Below are 23,387 nucleotides of genomic sequence, written 5' to 3'. Positions count from 1 at the left end.
AGTGCCCTGCCAGAGGCAACTCCAACACTGGCGTCCTGCTTTTCCACGGAAAGCAACTCATCAGACCGCCACAAGGTGGCTCTTGCCTCCTTTTCTTCTGGTGAAAACCTGTCAGTCCATCCATCCATCCTTCCACCTATCTAACTACTGCTTAAATTAAAAGAGTGATATATGATCTGTGTAGAAAGAAAAAAGTAAGAGTATTCATCTCCTCCATGTGTGTTAAATTTTTCTTTCTCCCCCTCCCCCACCCCCTCTCCCCCTCCCTCCTTCCTCCCTCCCTTTCCCTTCCTCCCCTCTCCCTCCCTCCCTCCCTTTCCCTTTCTCCCCTCCCTCTCTTTCCCTCCCTCTCTTCCCCTCCCTCCCTCCTACCGCCTTCCCCTCCCTCCCTCACCTCCCTCCCTCCCACTCCCTTTCTCCCTTTCCCCTCTCCACAAATGCATAGGTGCCTATAATGTTTTTCAACTCAAACAAATCTTTGCTGACCCTTTGCTATTGTGTACCACACAGTCAGGCAATGCCTCCCCCAGTCTGTGAGCTCCTCCATCCTGCCTCCATGAATCTCATGATAAGGATGGGAAACACCCCTTGGAAGACCATGAGGCCGGATTCTGGGGTGCCCTCACTCCCCAAGGTGGTCGGTTTGCCCTAGTGAAGCATGGGAGGAGGGGTGCTCTGCTCAGGCACAGGGTGTGGGTAAGCAACCCCAGGGTCTGTGTTCCTGTCTGGAGCCTCCCAGCAACCCTGGCAGGGGTGTTAAACAGGGCTCATGGGGACCCCCATCCCAAGGTTTAGGAGATAACAGACAACAGAGAAGCCCACCTGCTCCATCCACCCCCACTGTGACTTCTCATGGGAACCCTCCTCAGAAAGTTTCCAACAATTCCCCTCTAGCAAATGTGAAACCCCATTCTGGGGACTAGAGAGGCAAGGGGGCCCCAGATCCCCACATTCAGCCATCTGCCACTTCAGAAGGGGAAACTGAGCTTAGACAACCCTAAGAAGCAGAGCCAGGACTGGGACCCTGGCCTCCTAGTCTTCTTGCAAAGCCCCTGATAACAGTAACAGTTCTTTTACTGGCTCTAACCTAGGTTTGTTACTTGTGTCTTATAAAACATAAATCCCTGGTAGCAACCATCAGAGAAGATTCTAGTTCTCCAGTCACTGGGGTGAAATGGAAGCATCGTAGTGGCATTCAGACCCGGGGTTGCAGCCTGGTCTTCACACCTACCAGCTGCAGGACCTCGACCAGGCACCAGCCTCCTCTGAGCCTCACACTTTACGTCTGCGAAATTGGGGCTGAGGATAATGCTTCCTTGGGGGTATTGTAGGTAGGAAAGGAGCAAATACAGGCAAAAACATTTATAAATGCTAAAACTCTTTGTAGCTGCGAGTTATTATTTCTCAGCAGAGATATTTAGTAGCTGGTGATAGGATTCATCGATTTCTCTCCAAGGAGATGGTCAGGAGCAGTCTTAGCTGCTAGGGACACGAAAGAAGAAAAACAGGGCATGTCAGCCTGAGTGCTATCAGGTGGGCTGTGCTCATTTACATGGCAGGCTGATTATTAATGAAATGCCTGACATTTGGTTACTGCTGTCATCTCCCCATGACTTCCATGTTTATGTTCCCTGGCTACTCACGGGAAGCTCATTCAGAGGCTGCAGACGGGAGGATGGGCCAAAAGCTCGGTGACCTGGGCCAGACTGGGTGCGGGGGCTTCACAAGCTGTGGCTCTCTGAGTCTGTGAGAGCATCTTGCCACTTGGAATCACCCACCAAATGATGGGAAACCAAGAACCACTGCCTGGGTGTGGCTGACACCATAGCCAAGTACGGTCCCCCACTCTGACTCCCCAGAGATTCCCCAGCATCATTAAGCATGTGATGCATGAATGCAAGTCTGTGCATGCGAGTGTGTGTGTGTATGTGTGTGTGTCCACTAGCCCAGCCATGGGAGGAGGACGGGCTCACCTCCCTAATTGAGCCCCAGTGAGGAACACCCCCAGCAGGTGAAGGCCTTGCTGCCTGGCTAGAGGAGTTTGCCAAGGCTACTGGGAAGGGAGAGGCTTTGTCTCCCTCCAACGCCCAACCTGGGCCTGGGGCCCTTGCTGCAGCCTCTAGACCCAGGAAGCGAAGCCTCAAAGGAACACGGAGGTTGGGAGTTGGAGGAAAGACATTTGGGGAGCAGGCACACAGCTTTGCAGAGGACTAAAAATTCACACTTGTCTGGGAAAGAGCCTTCTCGCAAGGCTCATCCACACGAGGAGCATCCTGCAGGCTACACTGTGTGGAATCCACAGCAGAGGGGCTTCCAGCTTCTGCAATTTGCACTCAGTTTACATCTATTTTGCATGTATTAGCTGCCTTCACCAATTTTCAAGCTACCTTTTTTAAAAAAAAATTTATTTAATTATTCATGAGAGACAGAGAGAGAGAGAGAGAGAGGCAGAGACACAGGCAGAGGCAGAAGCAGGCCCCATGCAGAAAGCCTGATGTGGGACTCCATCCCAGGACCCCGGGATCACACTCTGAGCCAAAGGCAGACGCTCAACTTCTGAGCCACCCAGGCGTCCCTTCAGGCTACGTTTCATCAGAGCTGACTGAAGGACCAGCATTCTTCTCCTCCTGTTGCTTCTTATCACCCCGTGAGCATGCAGAAAGGTTGCCTCCACTGAAGAAAGCGGTCTAGATGCTGGCCTGGGGAGGAGGAAGACCCAGTGCCCTTTCGACTCAGACAGTATGTCCTTGGAAGGTGGCATGTCCATGCATTTCTGCAAGATGAGCGGTTTGTAGATTAAAAAGGACACACACATGTCCTCCTTTGGGAAGCAGGGAAGGGTTCTTTACAAACCATTCTGCCCAGACTCAGCCGTTCCACTCCTGTGTATGCACCTAAAAGCATCCAAAGGAGGAACTCAAAGAGCTATGTGTACTCATGTTCACAGCAGAAGTATTCACAACCACCAAGTGGGGGAAGCTACCCAACTGTCTATCGATGGGGACACGAATCAACAGTCTACACAGTGCCTGGGTGGCTCAGTGGGTTAAGCATCCAACTTCAGCTCAGGTCATGATCTCAGGGTCCTGGGATGGAGCCCTGCATCGGGCTCCCTGCTCATCTGGGGGTCTGCTTGAGATTCTCTCCCTCTCCCCCTGTCTCTCCCGTACCTCTCTAAAATAATCTTTTTTTCTTTTTTAAAAAGTTAATTTATTTTATTTAAATTCATTTAATTAACATATAGTGTATTATTAGTTTTAGAAGTCAGTGAATCATCAATTTTATATAACACCCAGTGCTCATCACATCATGTGCCCTTCTTCATGCCCATCACCCAGTTACTCCAACCCCCCACCCCTCCAGCAATCCTCAGTTTGTTTCCTATGATTAAGAGTCTTTTATGGTTTGTCTCCCTCTCTGATTTTGTCTTGTTTTATTTTTCCCTCTCTTCCCCTACACTCCTCTGCTTTGTTTCTTAAATTCCACCTGTGAGTGGAAACTTATCCTTGTCTTTCTCTGATTGACTTATTTCGCTTAGCATAATACACTCTAGTTCCAACTGCATCATTGCAAATGGCAAATACATAAATAAATCTTCAAAAAAATAGACAAGCACAGTCTATCCAGACAGTGGAATATTATTCAGCCTTCAAAGGAAGGATACCCTGACACACGAGAAGACATGGATGAGCCTAGGGAACAAGATGCTGAGTGACTCCAGCCAGACACAGAAGGATAAATCCTGTAGGATTCCATGTGAATAAGGGATGTACGGAAGGAAGTCAAAATCAGAGACAGAAAGAAGGATGGCAGGTTCCAGGGGCTGGGAAAAGGGAAAAGGGAAATGCGGAGTTAGTACTTCATGGGCACCAAGTTTCAGTTTTGCAAGAGGAAAAAGTTCTAGAGAGGCATGGTGCTGATGGCTGCCCGACAGTGTGAATATGCCTTGTGGCATGGGCCTGGGCACATAAAAGTGGTTAAGATGGTAAATGTTGTGTAGTGCGGATTTTGTCACAATTTAAGAACAAGCCATCCTGCCCCACCCCTCTTTTTCATAGATGGAGAAAGTGGAGGTGCAGGGAGGAACTGACAGGTCTGGAGTCCAGAGGACTTCACCATCCCGTGATCAGAATCACAGATTTTCCTTCACTGTCTCTTCCCATTAATTTTTGCTCTTCGAATATTTTTTCAAGTTTTTATTATGAAACATTTCAAACAGGAAAGCAAATGAAACACGTCTAATGGGCACCTCTATATCCACCACTGTGACTCAATAGTAGTTACATTTGCCAAGTGTGGCTTATCTCTCTATATGCATACGTATGTTTTTTTCCTTATAAAACATTCTTTTTTTTTTTTTTTTTTTTTTTTTTATGATAGTCACAGAGAGAGAGAGGCAGAGACACAGGCAGAGGGAGAAGCAGGCTCCATGCACCTGGAGCCCGATGTGGGACTCAATCCTGGGTCTCCAGGATCGTGCCCTGGGCCAAAGGCAGGCGCCAAACCGCTGCGCCACCCAGGGCTCCCCTTATAAAACATTCTGAAGGTGTGCTGCAGACATCATGATGCTTTACCCATAAATACTTGAGCGTGCATCTCTGAAAAACAGATATTTCTTGCATCATCACGTAACTACAGTTATTGAATTATCAATCGTTCCCCAATCCCATTGGATATCCTGCCCATATTCACATTTTTGCAGTCCCCCCCCCCCCCCTTTTTTTAGAGTTGCTCTTTTAGAATCAGGATCCTGCCCAATTTTGAGTGCTGTGTTGGCTTGCTTTTGTCTCCTTTGTGACACAACAGCGCCCCCTACCCCTTTCTTTGGACATTGTTTTTGTTTTAGGGGTTTTCTTTTTCCACCTATAAAAGCCCAACCAGTCCGGTGGAAGGTCCTGCATTCGAGCTTTGTCTGATTCCTCATGGTGCTGTCTACCACATACCCACTGGAAGTTGGGGCCAAGGCTTGAGTAGATTCATGTGGGATGTTTTAGATGTGGCTACTTCCCCTGTGATGCTACAGACTGCATGGTATTGGACGACCCTAAAGTCAGGTTGCCCCCACCAGAGTGATGCGCAGTCTGGTCAGCTAGTTAATGTGGTGACAGCCGTTCTCATCATCATAAAGGTGAGTTGCGGAGCAATCTGTGAGGTAGGACTGTCCTTAGGCAAGCATCCTCCTCCTTCCCCCATGGCTTTGGCACCCACTACTGGTCCTTGCCTGAGTCAGTCCTTTTGCTGGAGGTTATGTATAATAATTCTTCAAATCCTACCATTCTTCCTCTATTTGTCTTCTGGCACCTTTTCTGTAAAGAGATTTCCTTCATAAACTGTGAATGAGCCACAGTTCTTCCAAAAATGAAAATGTAAATGATTAATCTTTTCTCATTAATTGCTAATTTTCATCATAAGATGTTGGCATAATTAGATTTTTTTTTTTTGCTCTTCTCTCCTCTTTCTTCCCCTTAAATTTGAATATCAGTATAAAGTCATGGGTTTTTATTTATTCAATGTAACTGATGAATTATAGAAATTCCTTTTTATGGTCAATGTGTCAGTTTCTGAGGGCTGTTATAACAAATGACCACAACTGTGTGGCTTAAGACAACAGAAATTTATTCCCCCATGGTTCTGGAGGCCAGAGGTCTGAACTCAGGGGTGCCTGGGGGTTCAACTGGTGAAGCATTTGCCTTCAGCTCAGGTCATGATCCCAGGATACTGGAATGGAGCCCCATGTCAGGCTCTCTTCTCAGCAGAAAGCCTGCTTCTCCCTCTCACTCTGCCTGCTGCTACCCCTGCTCCCCGCTCATGCTCTCTCTCTCTAATAAATAAAACCTTTTTATTTTTATTTTTTATTTATTATTTTTTTTAATAAAACCTTTTTAAAAACAATTTATTTAATCATGAGAGACACAGAGAGAGGCAGAGAGAGAAGCAGACTCCATGCAGGGAGCCTGATGTGGGACTTGATCCCAGGACTCTAGGATCGCGCCCTAGGTAGAAGGCAGGCGCTAAACCGCTGAGCCACCCAGAGATCCCTAAATAAAATCTTAAAAAAAAAAAAAAAAAAGAAATCTGAACTCAATTACATTTCTTTTTCCGTGAACTTTCTGTTTGTGTGTTTTGACCTTTTCTGCTATGAAATAATTGTGTTTTTTAATACAATTATTAAGAGTTCTCTGAACATGTTAGGAGGCTTGTGCTATAAGTTGCAAATACTTTCTCTCAGCTTATTTCTTTTCTGACTTTGCTTATTTTCTTCCTGCCATGCAAAAGTTGTTCTGTTTTGAGACGCTGTCTAATTTGTTGGCCTTTTCTTTTGTTGCGTCTGACTTTTCGGCCATTTCTGGAAAGATTTTTTTTCATCTGAGTCCAAAAATTCACTAATGTTTTCTTCCAGCACTTGTGTGTTGTTACTTTCGACAGAGCTCTAGTCCCTTAGGAGTTTATTCTGGCATAGAGTGTGAGGTAGGGATCTAAACTTAAAATGATCCCTGTGTATTCTTCAGAGGAGACACGACTAACATAGAACCTCTAATTGAGAATTCCGGTGCTTTGTGGAGCAGGGGAGGTGTCATGGTGAATATGAGACTAACACGGGGCCTCTGTGGAATGTGGCCCTGCACACAGCACTGCAAGGGAGGAACAGAGGTATGATGGGGATTTGCCCAAAAAGACAGCCAGCTCAGCATTTCCAAGTTAAATTAGTAGGCATCAGAGTCAAGGTTAAACCTTTGGCAATATTCAACAGACAACACACAGAGTCATTGGTGTCACCTGCCAGCCGCCAGTTCCTTCGCCTGCTGTTCGGCTCCCTGCCTGCTCCAACCAACATGCTCTCCGCCCTCGCCCGCCCTGCACGCTCTCCACTGCAGCTTCAGCTCCCCGGCCCAGAACAATGCTAAGGTAGCCGTGCTTGGGGCTTCCGGAGGAATTGGGCAGCCCCTTGCACTTTTTCTCAAGAACAACCCCTTAGTGAACCGCCTGACCCTCTACAATATTGCTCATAGGCCTGGAGAGGCCACAGGTCTGAGCCACATTGAGACCAGAGCAACCGTGAAAGGCTACCTCGGACCTGAGCAGCTGCCGGATTGCCTCAAAGCCTGCGATGTGGTGGTTATTCCAGCCCGAGTCCCGAGAAAACCAGGCATGACACGGGACAACCTGTTCAACACCACTGCCTCAATTGTGGCCACCCTGACTGCTGCCGGCACCCAGTATTGCCCTGAGGCCACGATCTGCATCATTTCAAATCCGGTCAACTCCACCATCCCAATTGCATTGGAGGTTTTCAAGAAACATAAACTTACGACTCCAATAAAATCTTTGGGGTGACAACCCTGGACATTGTCAGGGCCAACACTTTCATTGCAGAACTGAAGGGTTTGGATCCCATGTGAGTCAATGTTCCTGTCATTGGCGGTCATGCCGGGAAGACCATCATCCCCCCCGCTCCCCAATCTCTCAGTGCACTCCCAAGGTGGACCTTCCCCAGGACCAGCTGACTGGGTGGATCCAGGAGGCCACACGGAGGTGGTGAAGGCCAAAGCTGGAGCAGGCTCTGCCACCCTGCCCATGGTGGGGAGGGTGTATGCTGGAGCCCGGTTTGTCTTCTGCCTTGTGGATGCAATGAACGGAAAGGAAGGAGTTGTTGAATGTTCCTTCATTAAATCCCAGGAAGCAGACTGTGCCTATTTCTCCACATCGTTACTGCTGGGGGAAAAGAGCATCAAAAAAGAATCTAGGCATTGGCAAGATCTCCCCTTTTGAAGAGAAGATGATAGTGGAAACCATCCCCGAGCTGAAGCCCTCCATCAAGAAGGGAGAGGAGTTTGTGAAGAACATGAAATGAGAGGGCAGGCAGCTAGCAGTTTCCCCAACTTATGAAGGCATCATGTCCCTGCAAAGCCATCTCCTGTCCTCATGTTTCCGTTGTTAACCAAACCACGAGTGTCATGTTAATGTCGCCACCCCTTCCAATTGCAGGTCCATCGATGCGTGCATCAATAAAAGCAGGCTTGCATTTTCTTTAAAAACAAACAAACAAACCAACAGACAACACACAAACCTTCAGGGGCCCCTCACTGCCTCCAGATATAATTGAGGTTTCTTATTTACCTTGAGGCCCTCCATATGCTGACATTTTTAGCTTCAATTTCACACATCTCTTAAATCTGACCATTTATCAAGCAAACAGCCGTAGGTCATCTTGCTGGAATGCCTTGGCTCAAGCTGGGTCTTCCTCCTGTACAGCCCCTCTGCTGCATCACCATTTAGCAAACTCCTGATCCAGAAGCAAAGTTCATAACTCACCCCCACCAGTAAGTGGCCCTCACTGCAAGTTGATCTTGGGCTGGACTTGACTCCGAATCACAGTATGGTTGGTCCCTCCCATTCCATCTGCTGGATTCTATGCTCCTTGAAAGCATGCACAGGGGATTGAATAATGTTCTTCCCCAAAATTCATGTCTACCTGGAACCTCAGAATGTGACCTTATTTGGAAATAGGGTCTTTACAGGTGTAGTGCAGTTCAGATGAAATCATGCTGGCTTGGATTAATGTGGGGCCTAAATCCAATGACAGCCTTTTTATAAGAAGAGAAGCAGACACATACCGAGAAGAGGGCCATGTGAAGACACCCAGGAAGAAGGTCACATGAAAACAGAAGCAGAGAAATGAGTGACACAGCTATGAGCCACAGAATGTCCAAGATTGTCGCACCACCACAAGGCAGGAAAGAGGCATGGAATACATTTTCCATCAGAGCCTCCAGAATGAACCAACCCTGCCCACACTTTGACTTCAGACTTCTGGCTTCCAGGACAGTGAGAAAATACATTTCTATTGTTTTTAGCATCCCACTTATAGCACTTTGTTAGGGCAGCCTAACATTCATATGGCAGGTAAGAGCAAAAACAATGTTTATTGATGCCCATGCTATGGCAGGTATTCTGTGTCTCATGGTTGACTGTCCCTGCAACCCTCTGAATCAGGTGGTTAAGGTATGGTCACCATTCCCATTCTCCGGGTGCAGAAACTTAACTTGCTCAGCAACTCATCCAGGCCACACAGGTGGGTTGTAAACCCAAGATTCCAACTCCCCAGGGCCTTTCTGGCCTCACCAGACAACCTGGTCTGTGTACTGCACACCTGTAGCCACCATGACCAGTTCTCCTTTCTGACTAAGACAAGGGTTGGAAAGAGCATTCTTTTTGTCTTTCTTTTCTTTCTTTTCTTTCTTTTCCTTCTTTCTTTCTTTCTTTCTTTCTTTCTTTCTTTCTTTCTTTCTTTCCTTTCTCTTTCTTTTTTCTTTTTTTTTTTTTTAAAGATTCTATTTGACAGAGCGAGAGCACACATGCACAAACAGGGGGAGCAGCAGGCAGAGGGAGAGGGAAAAGCAGGCTCTCCACTGAGAACCCGACATGGGGCTTAATCCCAAGACCCCAGGATCATGACCTGAGCCAAAGGTAGATGCTTACCCAAGTGAGCCACCAAGGCACCCAGAAAAGGCATTCTTAAACAAAACTTCAAAAATCTAAAGTGTAGGGACACCTGGATGGCTCAGCGGTTGAGTGTCTTGCCTTTGGCTCAGGGCATGATCCTAGGGTCCTGGATCAAGTCCAACATTGGGCTCCTTGAGGGGAGCCTGCTTCTCCCTCTGCCTGTGTCTCTGCCTCTCTCTCTCTGTCTCTCATTAATAAATAAAATCTTTAAAAAAATCCAAAGTGTAAGTCTCAAAAAGAAAAAAAGATGAATTTGATAACATCAGGATTAATGTCTCCTTTCAAATGAATTACGATACAGTTAATAGAATGATAACAGGGGCACCTGGGTGGCTCAGTAGTTCAGCATCTGCCTTTGGCTCAGGTCATGATCCCGGAGTCCTGGGATCGAGTTCCGCATTGAACTCCTTGTCTGCCTATGTCTCCACCTCTCTGTGTCTCTCACGAATAAATAAATAAACTCTTAAGAAAAACAGGATGATAACAAATTGGGGGCGACGTTGGGAATATCTGTAGCCGACAAGGGGTACATTGCTAGAACATAGGAGGTGTTCCCCACAAATCAACAAGGGAAAGATAGTAACTCTGTCAACTACCACGAAAATGGTCAAAAGATAAGGATCAGCAATTTATAGCAGAAGAAACCCACAAGCTTAACAAGAATATGATGGGGGATCCCTGGGTGGCTCAGCGGTTTAGCGCCTGCCTTTGGCCCAGGGTGTGATCCTGGAGTCCCGGGATCAAGTCCCACATCAGGCTCCCTGCATGGAGCCTGCTTCTCCCTCTGCCTGTGTCTCTCATGAATAAGTAAATTAAAAAGTTAAAAAAAAAAAAAAACAAGAATATGATGAAACACTCTATCTCGCTAATAGAGGGAGGTAAGTTAAAACAAGAACATGTCATTATAGCCCTATTATGCTGAAAAAAATGAAAGAGCTAGTCAATGCCAAATGTTGGCGGGGATGGGGGCACTTCCATGGACTTCTAGTTGGGGAGTAGACTGGAGCAGCCCTCCGGGGAATAATGTGGTGGTATGTCTGTGCAAAATTTTTGGAGGTGACAGATGTGCTTAGTAACTTGATGTGGCGATGGTATCACATGTATATGCATATGTCCACAGGCATCCAGATGTGGACAACAACATGTGTGCAAGTTTTTGTAAATCAATTATACCCCAATAAAGCTAAGACACTTTCTCTAAAAACAAACAAACAAAACAAACAAACAAAACCTAAGTCCTCCACCAGTTTTAGATATGCATCCCAAAGAGATTCTCAGCCGTGTCCATAAGGGAACAAGGACAATGATGTTTCTCACAGTGTTGTTTCTGGTGGTACTGTGGCTGTCATTCCCTGGGAGAGTAGACAGTAGATCAGGGTAGATCTGCATCATTGAATAACTGTTAGCAGTTAGAAGCTACTGGCTAGATAAATGCAAAGCAACATGCACAGAGTCTCAAAACAATGGTGAGTGGGGAAAAAAGTAAGAAACAGATTGCCATCTGAAACATAAACTATTTACGTGAGTTCAAAGCACATGCATATATCTAGTCGTGTATGTTAGACATGTATCATCTTTGTCTTTTGGACACAGTGCTAGGCAGCGAGGGGCTGCTGAAGAGACCAGGATCCCGAGCTGTGGAGGCTACCACCAGAAATGTGGACTCGGACCTGCACGAGATGTGTGGCCGCTGGAGGCAGTGTCACTGGCATGAGGCTGCCATACAGAAGCTGAAAGCCGAGGCAAGAGGACCATGGGGATGGATGAAATTAAGGCACTGAGGTAGAAGTTCTTTGAACTAGTGGCGTCCTTCCCAAGGCCTTCAGATCTCATTGCATCTGGAAGGCCTTTTGTTTGCAAAAGAGAGAGACCTACAACCCAAACTAGCATCAGCAAAAATAGTTGTTGCCTCATGGAATTCAGGAGGCCAGAGCAACTCTGTCCTTAAGGACTCTGAAAATTTCTGTCCTTTCCAACCCTTCTATTTATCCCCTGACAGCAAATTATATTTCTTTTTCATATCTCTGTCTCCATCTAGGTCTTTCCTATCTTTTGGCTGGACTTTTCTCAGAGCTTGATGGAGGAGATGGGAAGGTGGAGGATCACAGCTTCTTCATCCCAGCTTAGCAACCCAATTTCTGTTTTAGCATCCATTTATAGACCCAGGGAAGCACCCTGATTGGTCCAGCTCAAGTCACATGTCTAAAGGCCAATCACTTTGGCTAAACCATGGGGATCTGGGATTGACTGGCTAGGCTGGGCCCAGGTGCCTATGGCCTGAAGGTGATACTGTGGCTGTCCCCATGTAGCACCACCTGCCAGTACAGGCTCAGCACCTTTGTTCAGAGAGGTGGACCATGGCTGGTGGAGAGAGAAAGCCCAGCCGTGGAGCCCCTGCCACAAGGAGGCTCCAGGGTGGTGCCTGGGAGGTAGTGGTCTCATTAACATCTACTCAGCAAATGACAAAACTTAATCCCAGAGAAGGAGAAAAGATCCAGGCAGTCCGAACTAAGAGTGGCAGGGGATGGTAGCCAGGCTGCTTCTGCCTGTTCTTTCTGGCCTCTTCTTGCAAGCCCCTGGTGGTCCATATGGAGAGAACAATTACCATTCTTCTTCCAGACACTGTATAAACAGTTAACAATGTGGTTATGCCCCCCTTGGGGGCCAGCAGTTGATGAGCTCCATGGATCACTGCTCCCTTCCACAGAGAAGAACATTCCAGCAGGATGAGGTCAGAGAGCCAAGGAAAATTGGGGGTAGGGAGGGAGGTTCGTGGGTCAGAGCTCTGGAGCAGTGCCTGGCCCCCAACTCCACCCCTTAACCTGAGTGTTCCAATCACTGGACTCAGAAATCTCTGAATGCACTTGAGTCCCTGCCCTGGTATGAATGCAAAGGCAGTAGTCCATTCCTGTGAAATGGTTTGTGGACTGGCGGCACTGGGAGAAACCGGATCCTTCTCATTCTCCCCAGACCTTTTCATCGCTGTACCCCAAGCTGGGCGGCTACACAGAATTTAGCATTTGGTGGATCAGCTCCTGAGAGTGATGGATGCTGGCCGTGAGCACAATTAACACAGTAACATTAGTATCATTTATTGAACTAGGTTTTACCCTAGTTATATGTTAATGTCTCACTGATTCAATTTCACATCCCCACTAGGCAGGCATTATCGTTCCCCATGTAGTGGATGAAGAAACTGACAGTAACTCAGCTGGTACAATGGCAGAAACCTGCACCCAGACTCTGGTCTATGTGAATCAAGAACTCTTGCCCTCCCCGCTTCTTTAACCACGTTAGTCTGGTTGAATCCCCAGCTCAATGCCCACCTCCCCCATAAGCCAGCATGGTTATAAAGGTTGTGCTATAAGGGACAACCAGGAGGTTTAGGGGTGGGAGGGTAAGGGCTGAAATACACCCTGGGCTCTGCTCACATGGGCCGTGGGCTCAGAACGGGTGTCTCTTTCTGATTCTCACAAAGGCACCATACAAGCTAGCAGCAGCCGTAGACTTGGAACCACGCTGGGCCTCTGGGAATTCTGACAGCACCCACTGTGCTGCCACTTACACATCTGGCCCCTTAAATCATAGGCTGACTTGCATTGTGACCCAACTGGTTCCCATGACAAAACTTGTTATTCCCATAAGTCATCCAGCATTTACTGTCGGCAGGCTCTTGCTTCCTTGGTGCTTCTTTTCCTTCCAACCGCCTCTCCCTTTCTATTTCATGAAGCTTATTTCATAAAACCTAAAACCAAACAGATACCCACTCCCTCAAAGACCTTTCAAAAATCCACTTTTAGACTCATCTCACTCTCTTTGTACCATAGTGCTTATCACATCCGGCCTCCGATGTCGAGCATCACCTGTGGAGCCTTTACTGCGCCTGGGACTTGAATCCTCCCTTGGGGAACACCATTAAGCCCGTTTCACAGGGGAAGAAACTGAGGCTCAGAGAAGTCCTTGTCCGGTTCGCAGCAGCCAAGAAGCAGCAGGCACGGAATCGAGGCCGCTTATTTTAAAGCTGCCTGCTCAGCCCAAGGTGGCCTCCCACAGCTGCCGTGGCCACGTCCGAAGCGTCAGCAAGGTGGGCTTTTGCAAATGTTCCGCAAAGGCAGCTGCTCCCTCCTGGCCGGGCTGAGCGGCCGCTCCGAGGTTCCAGGGCGGACCCTTCACCCGCGCGGGCCCCGGCGGCGACTCAGGAAAGACGACCGCGGCTCCGCGGCGGGGCCGAGCCCGCGGGTCGGGGGAGCCCGGGTCCGTAGGGGCGGGGGCGGCCCGAGGGAAGGGGCGGGGGCGGCCCGAGGGAAGGCCCCAGGCCCCGCAGCCACACCCAGCCCCGCCACCTTGTTTACGCCTCCGGCTCGGCCCCTCCCGCCCGGCCGGGCACGTGACCTCCGCCCCGCCCCTCGCCCCCTCGCGTGGCTCCTCCCGCCGCGCCGGCCCTTCTTTTCGCCTCCTTCGGAGTCACAAGATCGCTCAGCGACCTCCTTTCGGGATCCTTCCGCCAGTCCCCGCCCCCTTCCCTTCAAAGTCTCCTGGGCCCCTTGTCGACCGGCTGGCATCGTCAGGAATGAACGGGACGGCCTCGTGCGCCCGGCGGGGCTGCCGGCCGCGGTCATCTGCCGCCGGGGTCGCGGGGGCGGCGAGGCCCGGCCGGGCACTCTTTTTCGCGGCGGAGGCCGCAGCGGCCGCGGCCACTTCACGCCGGGGGGAGGTGCTGTGCGTCCAAGATGGCGGCGCCCTGTAGGCTGGAGGAGCTGTGAGGTAAACAGCCGAGGGGGAGGAGACGGTGGGTGAGTATGGGGGTGTCGCCCCCTCCTTTTCCTGGGGGCTTCTCGGGGCGGCCCTGGCGCCGTGGCCCCGGCCCGGGAGGCCCCGAGGGGCCGGGGCGAGGGGCTCGCCGGCCGGAGAGGGAAGCCCGGGAAGGGGTGTTCGGAGAGCTTTCCCCTCCCTGTGGCGGGGCCCCGCGGAGCCGGCGAGTCCCCGGGGAGGAGAGGCGGGCGGGACCGGCGCGTCGCCCGTCCTCGGCGGCCGAGGGGATGGTGGCGCTCCCGGCGCGGCGCCGAGGGCAGCGGTGCGGTGGGCCCCCTCGCCGGCCCCGGCCCCGGCCTCCGTCGGTGGGTCGGCGGGTGACAGGCTCCGGCGGGGGCGGGGGCGGGGGCGCGGGCGGGGGGGGCGGGGGCCGGCGGCGGGGCGCGGGGCGGGGGGCGCGGGGCGGGGGGCGCGCGGGAGAATGAATGGAGGCGTGCTGCGGCTCGGGGCCTCGGCCGGGGCGTGCGGGCGGCCGGGCCTCGCTCCCCGCGTGCCGCTGCCGCCTGACCGACGGTGGAAGGCGGTTGTCTTGAGTCCGCAGCGGTGACAGCTGCCTGCGGAGCCGCTCCCCGGCGCTCGTTCATTCATTTGAGGAGCCGGAGGACGAAGAGCCCGCGGTCTGAGAGACCTTTTAGAATTAAAGCTCTTTGTGTCTCCCGTTCAAGAGTCTTGCTTCCCGTGCCTTGGGTTTGGGGGGTGGGGGAGCTGGGCGGGGGGCGCGGCTGCCTGATAACCGCAGCTCGGGCTCGTGCAGTACTCGCTGTGGAAGTGCTTTGCAGCCGCCCTCGCCTTCAGCCCTTGTGACCAGGGCAAGAGGCGGCCGCTGTTAATACTTCCACTTCTCTGGCAAAGAAACCGAGGCCCGGAGAGATTAGGGCTACTGGCCCAAGGTCACACCCCTGGGATGAGCTGAGCCAGGGCTGAAACTGGGGTTTAGCACGGACTGTGCCGCGGGGGTTCCAAGGACTGTGCCTCTGTCATCGTTTAGACTCAGGTTCCTCTGTTTATACTCTCCTTTACCAGTTACTTGAGCAAAGCCAGCCTGTCATTGTAATCAAGCGATTAGAATCAAGTGGCCAGAGTGTGTGCACAAGCGCCTCTTGTCCGTGTGTGTGTTTAATTTTGAAGAGGGCTTGTATAGGTGCAGAGCTCTGGGTGCGCATTCACTTTAGCCTTGTTCGGGATGGCAGCGTTGTGCTTGTAAATATGTTAGTCTGAATTAGGCTGGGAAGTATTTGGTGTTTTTATAAAACCTGATGCGTTTACCGCAGAAAGAAGGCCCACTAAAATCCTTGCTGGGGTTTTTTTATAGAAAGCATAGAAATAGCACTTCACTTTACATAGTGAGAGCTTGTAAAAGTACTAAAATAGAATAATACTCTTCTGAGATGCTTTGATTTATAATTTTGGGATCAACTTGGAGTCATCTGAATTCAAACATTCCGGCAAAGCGGAGCTGTAAATTTCAAGAAGCATTATAAAACCGAATCTTCTGGGAGCCCTTGATTTACTGAGCAACCACCTGTGATTCTTAAGTTGAGCATTCCTGAGTAAACCTGGAATATGCAAATGTGAAAGCTGATTTAGGGTTGTGCAGGGAAATGCACCTGTAACAGTCATGCATCAGGCAAATGAGGCTCCTCAGAAACACTGAAGCATTCTTTGCCATTGCCCTGGGGAGCTGCAGAATCTTCCTCTAACCACCCGGTGTAAACCTAAAGGGTATTTATAGAAGATGTAAAATGAAAATATCCTCTTACTAAAGTTAATATCTTATCCAAAACACTCTTACATCACGTGCCTGGAAGGGTAGATGATGTAAGCTTTCTTCACTTCATGCATTTCCTGGTGTCAGAAAGACGTGGTATGTTTTTAAATTCCTAGTCAGACAGATTCTTAGGCGACTGCTGGCCTTCTTACTTATCTTCGTTAAGTTGGAGCGTCTCAAGTCCTGTGACTCAGTTGTACCTCTCCCTTCGCTGGGCTAAGAGCGAAGACATCCCATACTGCTACTGTTGTGGTGTAATCTGATGCCCTTTGTGCAAGCTTGGTTTCAGTTGGGAGCTGAAACTGAACAGTGTTACTAGGACAAAACAAATATAAACCTGTCTATTTAGTATTTACAGAATAATAAAATTGCCAGGAAGAGATCTCAAGCAGTAGTGTTCGTCAGAACTCCACGCTCGGATGTCTAGCCTCATAGTAGGAGGACCTACATTTTTGGTCTTCAAGGATACCCTGGATATATATATTTTGGAAGAAGTCATAGAAGATTCTCATGTACACCAGAGGTTGAAGACCAGTGGCTTCGAGTATCAATTTGGCTATTTTTCCTTTAATGTATAATTTATTGCAGAGGCATCTTCCTAAAATAGTGTCTCACCTCTGGTGTGGGTAGTGGTGAGTGAGTGGGGTGGGCTCTCAACTATAGCTGACTTGATTTTGTAGCTTTGTCTTCTTTTATCATTTGTTGGGGTACAGGGATTTTTCTTTTCTGGGTTCCAGAGCCATAGTGGACTAAACTTAGCTTTTTCTGGAATTCATTGTATACTCTTGGATGCTCATCGGAATGAGCCAAAGACAGGAACACACCATTTTAAGGTTTCCTTAAAATCAAATAGCTTTCGACTTTTAACAAGCCATTGAAGTTCTCTGAGCTTCAGTTTCTTCATCTGTGAAATAAGAGAGTTGGATTGTGAATTAGAGTATTTCTGAGTCGAAATTTCTGGGATTTCAGGTCCTCCTGGGGCTTCAGCTAAACATTCTGACTAAATTGATTGAGTCCAAGTGTTAATGGCTTTATAATAAGTAAGGAAATTGGTGACGCTTAGCCTGACCCGTTGAGTGATGACTTGTTTGTCCTTTCTTTTATATCACATGCTTTTTGAAAATGTAATTCCGTATAAGTTCATCATAAGTCTCCCTTTGAGAGGTTAGTTTTATCTGTCTTAGTTTTGTTTGCCATGTATGTAGTTGAAATTAAGCATGAAAGCAAAATGTACTCAATAACATTTAAACCTGCAGCTTTTTGCTTTAAAAAATATGTGTAATTAGCATACATTCACACTCAAGTTTTTTCACCTCAGTGCTTTGTATAATTTAGTTTGCACGACAATATTCTTTTTTTTTTTTTTTTACCATTTAAATTGGTTTGAAAGAGGTCTGCCATCAACAATTTGAGATTGTTCTTTTTCCAATTTACTTTTTAAGCCTGTAGTTATGAGAAATTAGCCATTTAATATCTGATGTCTGTGTTTTTGGGGGGAGATGAATAAATTAAAAAGAACCGTCCAAAAAGAGTGAATACCTTTTTATATATAAATAAGGTATATGATCTTAGGATCTTGCTAGTTTCTTCTTGTCCCTTGTACAGTGCTAACTTTTGTTCTGTCGAGGGAAGTAGCAAAAGGTAACAGATGAATGAATTCAGATTGTCATCTAATGAGTAAAGTGCCTCAAAAACCTTGCTGATACAAAACAAGGCATGGTAGTTACTGGCCTACAACTCACAGGTCACTTTCTAACGTAAAGACAGTAGAGACCCTGAAGCATTTGAGTAACAAGGGACAGTTTTGCCTTTCTGTTGGTGATGGAAGTTCCAGAAGGGAGTGATAAGGAAGAACAGATGTAGTGACCTTATTAACATCTGCTAGCATTGGGTAAGACCAATGCTGCTTTGAATGATTCACAGAGCACAGAAGCAAACACGAAGTGTATCCATTTTAAATTATGGAATAGTTTTATCAATGTTTCACATGCAAGTTGTTACATGGAGAGACTGCTAAGCCTTAATGTACCTGGCAATACATTTTATTTATTAGTAATACTGTTATAATCAAGTTTATACTTGTTGAGTACTTATGTGCCTAACATTGCGCTAAGTATTTCACATGTATGATCTCTGTGAACTCTTCCCACAGCCTTAATAGACAGGGTAGGGAGATGAGGACACAGGCCTAAGGTCACTTACTCAGCTTCTGAGCTGGGATTTGAACCCTGTTGACTGGCTTCAGAGCCCAAACATTTCATCTTTCAGTTCGATAAATGACATGAACTGCTAATCTCATAACTAAATCATAGGTCAGTGGTTCTTAACTTTTGGGGGTCCTCAGTTCCACTCTGAAAATCTACAGGAAGCTTTAGACCAAATATCCCTTTCTGTCCCATCATTACCAAACAATTCATACAAATTCACTTTGGAACTTTATGGACTCAGCCTGCAGCTCAGCTGATTATTCTAGATAGATTATTCCTCTTAAAAATGGACTTGGGTTTTACTAAAAAAAAAAAACTTTTTTTTTAAACCAGTAGGTGGGAAAGGCCCAAGACTTTTTTTTTTTTTTTTTAAGATTTTTTTTTTTTCTTCATGAGAAACACAGAAAGAGAGAGAGGGGCAGAGACACAGGCAGAGGGAGAAGCAGGCTCCTTGCAGGGAGCCCGATGTGGGACTCAATCCTGGGTCTCCAGGATCACGCCCTGGCCCAAGGCAGCACTAAACCGCTGAGCCACCCAGGCTGCCCAAGGCCCAAGACTTCTTTTTTTATTTATTTATTTATTTATTTATTTATTTATTTATTTATTTATTTATTTATTTATTATTTTTTTTATTTATTTATGATAGTCACAGAGAGAGAGAGAGAGAGAGAGAGAGGCAGAGACATAGGCAGAGGGAGAAGCAGGCTCCATGCACTGGGAGCCTGACGTGGGATTTGATCCCGGGTCTCCAGGATCGCGCCCTGGGCCAAAGGCAGGCGCTAAACCGCTGCGCCACCCAGGGATTCCCCCAAGACTTCTTTTAAAGATGGACCTGTACTCTGTGTTATAAATCATCTTGTTAAACTTTTATATTGAAAGATTCTTTACACTTCCCTGGGAATTCAACTTTAAATGCCATATTAAAAAAAAAATTAGAAGTGGAGATCTCAGGTGTGTAACATGCTAAATGCTTGTCAAGCTTGGCCTTCAGTCTGTGCCGGTACCTTTAGCACCTGGCAGAAGTCCATTGGGCTTTTTCCCAAGGCTTATGCACTATGTAGTTTTTCCCGTTGAACCTCAAAATATTTTTAAAATTATATATTAAGTATATGTTTTTAATCTTTCTTGGCTTCATCCTTCTCCTTCCTGGACCAGTGGTTCTCAGCCTTTAGTGGGCATCGGAATGACCCCGAAGACCCCACCGCCAGAGTTTCTGGTTCAGAGGTGTGGTGCAAGGCCCAAGAATCTGCATTTCTCATAAATCCCCAGCCGATGCTGCTGTTGCCAGTGTGAGGACCACATTTGAGAACCACTGTCTTAGACTATTAAACCTTAGACTATTAAACCTTGGGCCTTTATTCCCTAGGGCATTTCTATATTCTACGAACTTGAAACTTAAAGAGATCTTAACAGTTTACTCAGATTTCTTTTAGGAGAAGCTCTGTAGAGTGACTCTTTGAAACATACATGATATCTGCGTGACCTGTATTTTGTTGGTAAATAATTTTGTTCAGGCTAAAAGAAACGTTATTTATAGAAGACATATATCTTACTGAAATCAGGCTCTGTCCAAGTTCTATAAGATTCACCTTTGACATAGGATATAAGCTTCAGCAAGTTGTCCCTCAAGGTCCCTAATGGCAAGAATTCTGAATGGTGAATCTGGAGCTCCCCTGCCTCAGTTCATGTGACCTGGAGAGGGCCTGCAGCTGTGAGACCGTGGAAGTTACCCACGACTACACATTTGGCAGGTTTTGCCATCAGCTGCTTCACTCTGACACACAAAGTAATGTTTCCTACTGTCTTCTCCTTCCTTCTGTGTGTCCGTGGGAAGAGAGAATCGGAGCTAGCATCATCCTTTTTGGATGCATTTGTGCTGAAGGCAGCTTTGTTCACTTGGTAGAGTATTGCCCTAAGAAATCACCTGAGACTGTTACTGAGCCAGAGCTGAACCCAATAGTGTACTAGTATATGATTATTATTGTTATCTTTGCTATTAACATAATGGTTCCTTTTTATCTGTAGTGTACTTCACACTGAAATTGTCTGTCTGTGCCTGAATTGTATCTGAATTGTCTTTGAGTTTTTTAGATGAAAAACCTGAGTATGGATAGCAAGTTACAGCAAAGGGCATCTGCCTGCATCTAAACATCATAGACAAGTGTGCATAAAACCGTCTCAGGCGATGTGGTTTGCAGGTTGGAAGAGTCCTAGGCTAGAAGGCCACACAGTACTGGCTTTCCAAAAGTCTGAATGATCAACTGATATTTCAGATAAAATACGTTCAACTGATACTTTCAGATAAAATATGTTCTAAAGGCATTTTCAGTGCCTGCCATGAACATTTCATAAACAGATAGCTCTTAGCCCTCCCACAGCTTGTAATGCTTAGGGCAGAGATGTGAAAACCTGTATGTGTCCTGCCAGTGGCAGCTATCCATGGCTGTTAAGATGAAGTCCATGTGTAGTCCTACGTATAGAAGCCATCTATCTATCTGTAAACACCTTAAGAATGAAATTAAGGTGAACTGTGAAAACAAATTGACCTGTGCTCTTTCTCTTACATCTTAAAATACTAACAAACACAGAACCTTCTTTCTCAAACCTGCCCTTTATTTATTTATTTATTTATTTTCCAAAAAGAAAATACTTTCCAAAAAGAAAAAACTTCCAATTGCTTGTAGGAAGTGCCATCACAGTGTTGCTTTTGGGTGAAAACACAGCTTTTGCGTCAGATATGAAAGAGGAAAAATCTAGATCTGGGGGCATGTTCTTTTATTTGGCTCTTGAAAATGAGAATGTGGATTGACCCTGTTATGCTCTGAGGTGCTTCCATCCCCTTTGGGGTACACATCTTTGAGGGGCTGGTTTTCTCCATTCCTCACTAACATCACAAGTTCATAGGTCACATCCACTGACTGACCCAAATTCTGTTACCTAGCAGTACTCTGTAGGGCAGGAGTTTTTTTTTTTTTTTTTTAGGGCATGATTTAAATATGAATGAATAGGGCAGCCCCGGTGGCCCAGCGGTTTAACACCACCTTCCTGGGGTGTGATCCTGGGGACCTGGGGAGTCCCGCGTTGGACTCCCTGCGTGGAGCCTGCTTCTCCCTCTGTCTGTGTCTCTGCCTCTCTCTCTCTCTCTGTGTCTCTCATGAATAAATAAGTAAAATCTTTAAAAAGAATATGAATGAATAAGTAAGTAAGCAGTTAAACATAAATAATGGCAAGTAGCCTTTGACAAGCCAGCATTAAATTGATGATAATCTATTACCATTAGCCATTTTTTGGCTCAGCGAGAAAGAGGTTAGGAAATCTTACTGTTGAGCATTGGACAAAAAAAAAAAAATATTGTGATTTCATATGCCAGTCCATTGTCCAAGATGGCTGGGCAGGCTACAAGAGCTCATCTTGTTTATATACCAACTTTATCATTGCCCTGGATATTCCTTTTCAGGTAAAAGATCCAACAAGGATTAATTGTAAGAGGACATCTATATGACTCACTGGACTAACAGCTGATGTTAAGGTTCTGAATTTTAAAGGCTTCTATGTTTTAGTTCCAGTTTTTACTTGATTGACTGAGGCCACGCAAGCACTCCTGGTCTGAATGATTTGGCTGAATTTCTGAGAGGCCAGCCCACCTCCCAGCAGTGGGCGCACACTTGCAGTATGCCACTGAGGACCGTTGGTGTTTAAAGCCTAGAATGTGCTCCATGAGGAAATACAATTACCCGGACATCTGAGGCAAGAGATTTGAATTGTTAGAGGGTTGCTGCCTCCACAAGTTTGACTTTGAGCATCACAGTATATTGAAGGGCTCGTTTGCAAGCTTTCTCAGGCTCACTCACCAGACGTATGCAGTGCGTGAAGCTCAGCTTCCATACACTACACCCCACCCTGGAGCGGGGACCAAAGAAGTTGGTAAAACATTGGCTGGCCTGCACAGGATATATTTGCTTTTTGTGTGCTGGGTGCTGCAGTGGGCCCAAAGGGGGGGAAGGGGGTACCTGGGAACCAAACAGATGTCCAAGTCCTCGTGGAGCTTACCATCTCATGACCAGACCGTACCTAAATATAGTTTGAAAGGCCCACGTTTTAAAGGGAAATTGGAATGTATTTGTATAGACTCATTTAACATGAGATCGTTCAGATGGAAAGTATGGTAAAGAGAGGAAGAAAGTAGAGAAATGATAGCTGCCCACAAATATTTTGTGCTTGTCCTGTAGAAGGATCAGATAAAGGTTGTGCTGTTTTTAAGGCAGGATTCAGCTTCATAGGTTTATTTTAGCACTATTGTAACAACTTCCATATAGTCAGCAAGTACCAGACGCCGTGATAGCCACTAGAGTGATAGTACTGAGCTCCTGTCTCTCCCTGGATGTTGCTTCTGTTCTAATGAGGGAGATGTGTTCAGTAACTAATTACTGAATGTCACATTTTATTTAATTGGGTTGTGGTAAGTGACACAAAGAAATATAGGCTGCTAAGCAAATATAACAGGGGACCTGACCTAGTCTAGGGTACAGGAGTGGAGGGAAGGGAAGGCTTGGCTTCTCTGATGGGGCAAAAAAATTTTTTTTAAAGATTTATTTATTTGAGAGAGAGTGAGTGAGCATGCATCCCCACCTCCCCCCTGTGACAGGGGGAGAGAATCTTCAGGCAGACTCCCCTGCTGAGCTTGGAACCTGATGTGGGGCTGGATCTCAGGATGCTGAGATCACGACCTGAGCTGAAACTAAGAGTCTGATGCTCAACTGACTGAGCCACCCACACGTGATGGAGCAAACATTTAAGTTGAGATTTTAGGATTGATTCTTAGCTTGGGAGTAGGGAGGCGAGAGGGGCAGCAGTGCTGTAGAGAGGGAGGGGATACATGGGAGGGAGGACAGGGAGGTGCAGGCCCACTAAGTGCTTTGCGCCTGGTCCTGTTCTTGCTTTTGGGGTGTGTATCCCAGGGCTGTTTGAGCGATGACTGTGCCCCAGGCTGTGCCAGGGCTCAAGGATGCATCGTCCTGTGTAACCCCACACAGCCTTCTGAGGTAGAGGCTGCTATTCTTCTCACTTTCCAGATGAGGTAACAAGGTCAGATGTTA

General features: G+C 47.2%; 2 protein-coding genes and 1 pseudogene across 21 annotated transcripts in view; 2 read left to right on the top strand and 1 right to left on the bottom strand.

Annotated features, from left to right (window-relative positions):
• Positions 1 to 13,785, bottom strand: part of GFI1B (growth factor independent 1B transcriptional repressor) — a 30,272-nt gene extending 16,487 nt beyond the window's left edge. For 4 of the 9 annotated variants that reach the window (XM_072778500.1, XM_072778503.1, XM_072778502.1 and 1 more), the window contains exon 1: positions 12,936 to 13,785. The gene's annotated coding sequence lies outside the window, so the exon portion shown is untranslated. The remainder of the gene's footprint in view (positions 1 to 12,935) is intronic. The other 5 variants (XM_072778498.1, XM_072778499.1, XM_072778501.1 and 2 more) reach the window with 3 other exon arrangements.
• Positions 6,834 to 7,852, top strand: LOC140605914 (malate dehydrogenase, mitochondrial-like; annotated as a pseudogene).
• Positions 13,564 to 23,387, top strand: part of TSC1 (TSC complex subunit 1) — a 50,569-nt gene continuing 40,745 nt past the window's right edge. For 3 of the 12 annotated variants that reach the window (XM_072778476.1, XM_072778464.1, XM_072778473.1), the window contains exon 1: positions 14,140 to 14,297. The gene's annotated coding sequence lies outside the window, so the exon portion shown is untranslated. Of the gene's footprint in view, positions 13,589 to 14,119; positions 14,298 to 15,074; positions 15,311 to 21,851; positions 22,039 to 22,190; positions 22,216 to 23,387 lie in introns of those variants that run through there. The other 9 variants (XM_072778465.1, XM_072778475.1, XM_072778474.1 and 6 more) reach the window with 8 other exon arrangements.

This window comes from Canis lupus, chromosome 16 (genome assembly GCF_048164855.1).
Source record: "Canis lupus baileyi chromosome 16, mCanLup2.hap1, whole genome shotgun sequence".
Taxonomy (NCBI): domain Eukaryota; kingdom Metazoa; phylum Chordata; class Mammalia; order Carnivora; family Canidae; genus Canis; species Canis lupus.
This window is presented reverse-complemented; position numbering and strand designations above follow the sequence as displayed.